This window comes from Salminus brasiliensis, chromosome 13, assembly GCF_030463535.1.
Source record: "Salminus brasiliensis chromosome 13, fSalBra1.hap2, whole genome shotgun sequence".
Classification (NCBI taxonomy): Eukaryota; Metazoa; Chordata; class Actinopteri; order Characiformes; family Bryconidae; genus Salminus; species Salminus brasiliensis.
The window spans coordinates 13,463,817-13,469,816 of record NC_132890.1 but is presented as its reverse complement, the minus strand read 5'-3'; the positions used below and the strand labels follow the sequence as shown (position 1 = coordinate 13,469,816).

The following is a 6,000-nucleotide window of genomic DNA, read 5'->3' as shown; positions in this document are numbered from 1 at the left end:
AAGCAACCCCACCAAGCTCATTCAAACCAATCACACATTTCATTGCTCTCTCCTGTCCTCCTTCTCTTTTCACAAAAAAAATAAAACAACAAAACTTGCTCTTTTGGCTGACACTTGAACATTCAGCAACAAAGGCTAACGCCGGCCGCCAGACTCGGCCTTGTCAACATAAAAGTCACATAAGCCACATGAGTCGAATGGGCTTGTGAAACGGGACAATTACAAAATCACAAATCTTTCTCAACTGTCTTGGCTCCTTTTATTTACACCCCTAAATTCCACATACTAAGGTACAACAGGAATACGGGATAAATGCAGAGGCTACTTCCTACCAATATGGAAGCCGGGCAAAAAAAAAAAAAGAAAAAAGCTCACGCTAGCACGCCGGGCGAAGCATCGCTCTGAGGTGAGTTGCGAGTCGCAGGGATGCCGGTGAAGCAGGCTCGGGCTGAGTGGGCCAGCCAGCCTTTTGACTTAGGGAAGTGGCGTCACCATGTCAAGTTCAAAGAGCTCTGTGAAGCTTTAGGGGGACAAAAGAACAACTGTTGTAGATGCAGGCAGGTCTGGGAGGAGAATTTTAAAAAAACTCAATACAACTGGAAATCAGCCCCCCGAAACGAGAACGGGGACCCATGAATGGCGGCCCATGACTTGAGGTTGCGTGTAACGGTGAAATAAACATCACGGCTGTGACGAAACGGTGCTGTTATTGCCCCACGGCTCACTCCCTTTCGTGATGTGTTGCTTTAATGTGACCTAAGTAAGTGATCTAAATTAGCAGGTGTTTTTTTGTTTGTTTGTTTGTTTTTAACAGCAAATATTGGGCTTGTCCCACCCATGAGCTGCAACTGTGATTGGTTGTAGTTCTGCTCTGCGTTGACATCCTGTAACAGACTTTCCCCCCCATGTTGTCAGTTTCCTCAAACGTACACTGACCCCTACTGGCAGGCTTGGGTTACTTTTATCCACAGCATTCCCTCCACAGAGTTCTTGTTGAATATTTTCCAGTGTTTTGTTTTGAGAGCAACTGGCTATAATTAAGCCAAACTGCAACTGATTGGTTTCCATCCCATGGCAGGCCATGCAGGTGGGCTTAAACGGCATCTGACGCTGAAATGTTTCGACTCTGAAGACTCCAAAGGCCGTATGAAATGTAACACAAGGACGTACATGTAAAAGAAAGGGTAATGCGTTGTAGATTTGTGAAAGCGTAAAGTAAGATGGAGTAAAAGTAAGAAAAGCAAGTGAAAGCATGTGCATGTAAGTGCTTGAGGATGGCAAAAGCTCACAGCACCTGGTATTCCCAGGCGGTCTCCCATCCAAGTACTAACCAGGCCCTACCCTGCTTAGCTTCCGAGATCAGACGAGATCTGGGGTGCTCAGGGTGGTATGGCCGTAAGCGAGAGCACTGCTTCCACTCAGCCTATTTATAAGCATGCGGCAAAAGACGGCTGCCTTTTCCACACTACAGGGGACACACATTTACTCGCCCTCCTTTCTTACTTCCAAAGCAACCCCACCAAGCTCATTCAAACCAATCACACATTTCATTGCTCTCTCCTGTCCTCCTTCTCTTTTCACAAAAAAAATAAAACAACAAAACTTGCTCTTTTGGCTGACACTTGAACATTCAGCAACAAAGGCTAACGCCGGCCGCCAGACTCGGCCTTGTCAACATAAAAGTCACATAAGCCACATGAGTCGAATGGGCTTGTGAAACGGGACAATTACAAAATCACAAATCTTTCTCAACTGTCTTGGCTCCTTTTATTTACACCCCTAAATTCCACATACTAAGGTACAACAGGAATACGGGATAAATGCAGAGGCTACTTCCTACCAATATGGAAGCCGGGCAAAAAAAAAAAAAGAAAAAAGCTCACGCTAGCACGCCGGGCGAAGCATCGCTCTGAGGTGAGTTGCGAGTCGCAGGGATGCCGGTGAAGCAGGCTCGGGCTGAGTGGGCCAGCCAGCCTTTTGACTTAGGGAAGTGGCGTCACCATGTCAAGTTCAAAGAGCTCTGTGAAGCTTTAGGGGGACAAAAGAACAACTGTTGTAGATGCAGGCAGGTCTGGGAGGAGAATTTTAAAAAAACTCAATACAACTGGAAATCAGCCCCCCGAAACGAGAACGGGGACCCATGAATGGCGGCCCATGACTTGAGGTTGCGTGTAACGGTGAAATAAACATCACGGCTGTGACGAAACGGTGCTGTTATTGCCCCACGGCTCACTCCCTTTCGTGATGTGTTGCTTTAATGTGACCTAAGTAAGTGATCTAAATTAGCAGGTGTTTTTTTGTTTGTTTGTTTGTTTTTAACAGCAAATATTGGGCTTGTCCCACCCATGAGCTGCAACTGTGATTGGTTGTAGTTCTGCTCTGCGTTGACATCCTGTAACAGACTTTCCCCCCCATGTTGTCAGTTTCCTCAAACGTACACTGACCCCTACTGGCAGGCTTGGGTTACTTTTATCCACAGCATTCCCTCCACAGAGTTCTTGTTGAATATTTTCCAGTGTTTTGTTTTGAGAGCAACTGGCTATAATTAAGCCAAACTGCAACTGATTGGTTTCCATCCCATGGCAGGCCATGCAGGTGGGCTTAAACGGCATCTGACGCTGAAATGTTTCGACTCTGAAGACTCCAAAGGCCGTATGAAATGTAACACAAGGACGTACATGTAAAAGAAAGGGTAATGCGTTGTAGATTTGTGAAAGCGTAAAGTAAGATGGAGTAAAAGTAAGAAAAGCAAGTGAAAGAATGTGCATGTAAGTGCTTGAGGATGGCAAAAGCTCACAGCACCTGGTATTCCCAGGCGGTCTCCCATCCAAGTACTAACCAGGCCCTACCCTGCTTAGCTTCCGAGATCAGACGAGATCGGGCGTGCTCAGGGTGGTATGGCCGTAAGCGAGAGCACTGCTTCCACTCAGCCTATTTATAAGCATGCGGCAAAAGACGGCTGCCTTTTCCACACTACAGGGGACACACATTTACTCGCCCTCCTTTCTTACTTCCAAAGCAACCCCACCAAGCTCATTCAAACCAATCACACATTTCATTGCTCTCTCCTGTCCTCCTTCTCTTTTCACAAAAAAAATAAAACAACAAAACTTGCTCTTTTGGCTGACACTTGAACATTCAGCAACAAAGGCTAACGCCGGCCGCCAGACTCGGCCTTGTCAACATAAAAGTCACATAAGCCACATGAGTCGAATGGGCTCGTGAAACGGGACAATTACAAAATCACAAATCTTTCTCAACTGTCTTGGCTCCTTTTATTTACACCCCTAAATTCCACATACTAAGGTACAACAGGAATACGGGATAAATGCAGAGGCTACTTCCTACCAATATGGAAGCCGGGCAAAAAAAAAAAAAGAAAAAAGCTCACGCTAGCACGCCGGGCGAAGCATCGCTCTGAGGTGAGTTGCGAGTCGCAGGGATGCCGGTGAAGCAGGCTCGGGCTGAGTGGGCCAGCCAGCCTTTTGACTTAGGGAAGTGGCGTCGCCATGTCAAGTTCAAAGAGCTCTGTGAAGCTTTAGGGGGACAAAAGAACAACTGTTGTAGATGCAGGCAGGTCTGGGAGGAGAATTTTAAAAAAACTCAATACAACTGGAAATCAGCCCCCCGAAACGAGAACGGGGACCCATGAATGGCGGCCCATGACTTGAGGTTGCGTGTAACGGTGAAATAAACATCACGGCTGTGACGAAACGGTGCTGTTATTGCCCCACGGCTCACTCCCTTTCGTGATGTGTTGCTTTAATGTGACCTAAGTAAGTGATCTAAATTAGCAGGTGTTTTTTTGTTTGTTTGTTTGTTTTTAACAGCAAATATTGGGCTTGTCCCACCCATGAGCTGCAACTGTGATTGGTTGTAGTTCTGCTCTGCGTTGACATCCTGTAACAGACTTTCCCCCCCATGTTGTCAGTTTCCTCAAACGTACACTGACCCCTACTGGCAGGCTTGGGTTACTTTTATCCACAGCATTCCCTCCACAGAGTTCTTGTTGAATATTTTCCAGTGTTTTGTTTTGAGAGCAACTGGCTATAATTAAGCCAAACTGCAACTGATTGGTTTCCATCCCATGGCAGGCCATGCAGGTGGGCTTAAACGGCATCTGACGCTGAAATGTTTCGACTCTGAAGACTCCAAAGGCCGTATGAAATGTAACACAAGGACGTACATGTAAAAGAAAGGGTAATGCGTTGTAGATTTGTGAAAGCGTAAAGTAAGATGGAGTAAAAGTAAGAAAAGCAAGTGAAAGAATGTGCATGTAAGTGCTTGAGGATGGCAAAAGCTCACAGCACCTGGTATTCCCAGGCGGTCTCCCATCCAAGTACTAACCAGGCCCTACCCTGCTTAGCTTCCGAGATCAGACGAGATCGGGCGTGCTCAGGGTGGTATGGCCGTAAGCGAGAGCACTGCTTCCACTCAGCCTATTTATAAGCATGCGGCAAAAGACGGCTGCCTTTTCCACACTACAGGGGACACACATTTACTCGCCCTCCTTTCTTACTTCCAAAGCAACCCCACCAAGCTCATTCAAACCAATCACACATTTCATTGCTCTCTCCTGTCCTCCTTCTCTTTTCACAAAAAAAATAAAACAACAAAACTTGCTCTTTTGGCTGACACTTGAACATTCAGCAACAAAGGCTAACGCCGGCCGCCAGACTCGGCCTTGTCAACATAAAAGTCACATAAGCCACATGAGTCGAATGGGCTCGTGAAACGGGACAATTACAAAATCACAAATCTTTCTCAACTGTCTTGGCTCCTTTTATTTACACCCCTAAATTCCACATACTAAGGTACAACAGGAATACGGGATAAATGCAGAGGCTACTTCCTACCAATATGGAAGCCGGGCAAAAAAAAAAAAAGAAAAAAGCTCACGCTAGCACGCCGGGCGAAGCATCGCTCTGAGGTGAGTTGCGAGTCGCAGGGATGCCGGTGAAGCAGGCTCGGGCTGAGTGGGCCAGCCAGCCTTTTGACTTAGGGAAGTGGCGTCGCCATGTCAAGTTCAAAGAGCTCTGTGAAGCTTTAGGGGGACAAAAGAACAACTGTTGTAGATGCAGGCAGGTCTGGGAGGAGAATTTTAAAAAAACTCAATACAACTGGAAATCAGCCCCCCGAAACGAGAACGGGGACCCATGAATGGCGGCCCATGACTTGAGGTTGCGTGTAACGGTGAAATAAACATCACGGCTGTGACGAAACGGTGCTGTTATTGCCCCACGGCTCACTCCCTTTCGTGATGTGTTGCTTTAATGTGACCTAAGTAAGTGATCTAAATTAGCAGGTGTTTTTTTGTTTGTTTGTTTGTTTTTAACAGCAAATATTGGGCTTGTCCCACCCATGAGCTGCAACTGTGATTGGTTGTAGTTCTGCTCTGCGTTGACATCCTGTAACAGACTTTCCCCCCCATGTTGTCAGTTTCCTCAAACGTACACTGACCCCTACTGGCAGGCTTGGGTTACTTTTATCCACAGCATTCCCTCCACAGAGTTCTTGTTGAATATTTTACAGTGTTTTGTTTTGAGAGCAACTGGCTATAATTAAGCCAAACTGCAACTGATTGGTTTCCATCCCATGGCAGGCCATGCAGGTGGGCTTAAACGGCATCTGACGCTGAAATGTTTCGACTCTGAAGACTCCAAAGGCCGTATGAAATGTAACACAAGGACGTACATGTAAAAGAAAGGGTAATGCGTTGTAGATTTGTGAAAGCGTAAAGTAAGATGGAGTAAAAGTAAGAAAAGCAAGTGAAAGAATGTGCATGTAAGTGCTTGAGGATGGCAAAAGCTCACAGCACCTGGTATTCCCAGGCGGTCTCCCATCCAAGTACTAACCAGGCCCTACCCTGCTTAGCTTCCGAGATCAGACGAGATCAGGCGTGCTCAGGGTGGTATGGCCGTAAGCGAGAGCACTGCTTCCACTCAGCCTATTTATAAGCATGCGGCAAAAGACGGCTGCCTTTTCCACACTACAGGGGAC

At 46.6% G+C, this 6,000-nt stretch overlaps 4 non-coding genes across 4 annotated transcripts; all 4 read right to left on the bottom strand.

Moving 5' to 3' along the window:
• Window positions 1-1,282: 1,282 nt before the first annotated feature.
• LOC140575841 (5S ribosomal RNA) lies at window positions 1,283-1,401 on the bottom strand. Its single transcript, XR_011981099.1, has one exon. It is a non-coding gene; the product is annotated as a 5S ribosomal RNA (ribosomal RNA).
• A 1,389-nt stretch (window positions 1,402-2,790) lies between these two features.
• Window positions 2,791-2,909, bottom strand: LOC140576427 (5S ribosomal RNA). The gene has a single exon (XR_011981641.1). It is a non-coding gene; the product is annotated as a 5S ribosomal RNA (ribosomal RNA).
• Window positions 2,910-4,298: 1,389 nt separating this feature from the next.
• Window positions 4,299-4,417, bottom strand: LOC140576426 (5S ribosomal RNA). The gene has a single exon (XR_011981640.1). It is a non-coding gene; the product is annotated as a 5S ribosomal RNA (ribosomal RNA).
• Window positions 4,418-5,806: 1,389 nt separating this feature from the next.
• LOC140575653 (5S ribosomal RNA) lies at window positions 5,807-5,925 on the bottom strand. The gene has a single exon (XR_011980923.1). It is a non-coding gene; the product is annotated as a 5S ribosomal RNA (ribosomal RNA).
• Between the last annotated feature and the right edge of the window lie 75 nt (window positions 5,926-6,000).